The following is a 1,083-nucleotide window of genomic DNA, read 5'->3' as shown; positions in this document are numbered from 1 at the left end:
AGCATATGCATGAACAGAGCAGATGAGTCTAATGTGTATCTACCAAGCTTTGATATCCTTTTCACAGGTAGTTCTTTATAATGTCTCATGAACACATAATTTTGGTGAATCAATAATGCATTGGAATTAAGTCTCAAAGTATATATTAAGATAAATGAGTTATACCTATACATATATGTGAATATTGTCAACCTACCTTTCTACCTTTCTAACCAGTACTTGTGCTAAATACAAGAAGGTAGCAATTTTATAAGAAAGACAAATTAGAAGAGACCGCTACAAATTAACTGAACAAGTACTGAAAATAGCAGATAGGAGAATAGGCATAACTATGGGAAAAATAGAGATTCAACATATGAAAGTATCAGGACACTCTACCTAACATTATGTGATTTTGAGAATTCTCTACAATTTCGTGTGCATTCTCCCATACATTTAAAGTTAATTACATATCTAGATTTGCCTTCTTTGTTTCTACTATTTTTCAGTCCATTTCTCGAGACTAGTAAATTACTGTTGTGTAAAGCAGAGCAGAGCATAGGTAGGTAAAACATGTTCATTTAGAAGTGCTAAGTCTGTGCTGAAGGGAATCAAGTTGACACAATGTTGTGTGCTTTTATGAATTTGTGTCTTATCCTTATTCAGAAGTCATGCTAACCTTCTCTATATTGTTTCAAATGTACAATATGAGCTGTGGATGTAAGCAAAATTTCTACTTTTAAGAAATATATTATAATTTTTTTCTTTACTTGTTATAAATGCTTATACTGCAATATTCGCTGTACTTAAAGAATGCTCTTACAAAAATATAAGACTGGAGAAACTGAAGCATCAAAACTAAATTTAGATGAAAATTATGTTCATTCAAAGCCATTTCATCCTGCCTTAGAAACTGTTCAAAAAGAAATGTACTTATAACCTGACTTATGTAACAGTAACCCCTCTGCACTTCGTTGCAATGAAAGTAAAGAAAAAAGAAATTAAATAAGAGAAAATTGGAAGAAATATGAAGTGCTATTATGAGGAAATAACCTTGTTCCATAACTAAAATTTCACTAATAAAGTAATAAAACCCACTTGGTA

At 30.9% G+C, this 1,083-nt stretch overlaps 1 non-coding gene across 1 annotated transcript; it reads right to left on the bottom strand.

The window, feature by feature from the left end:
- Positions 1-599: 599 nt before the first annotated feature.
- Positions 600-707, bottom strand: LOC125344376. The gene has a single exon (XR_007209508.1). It is a non-coding gene; the product is annotated as a U6 spliceosomal RNA (small nuclear RNA).
- Positions 708-1,083: the final 376 nt, after the last annotated feature.

The sequence above is a fragment of the Perognathus longimembris genome, chromosome 28 (genome assembly GCF_023159225.1).
Source record: "Perognathus longimembris pacificus isolate PPM17 chromosome 28, ASM2315922v1, whole genome shotgun sequence".
Lineage (NCBI taxonomy): Eukaryota > Metazoa > Chordata > Mammalia > Rodentia > Heteromyidae > Perognathus > Perognathus longimembris.
Note: the sequence above shows the minus strand (reverse complement) of the source record. Positions and strands in the feature narration are given on the sequence as shown.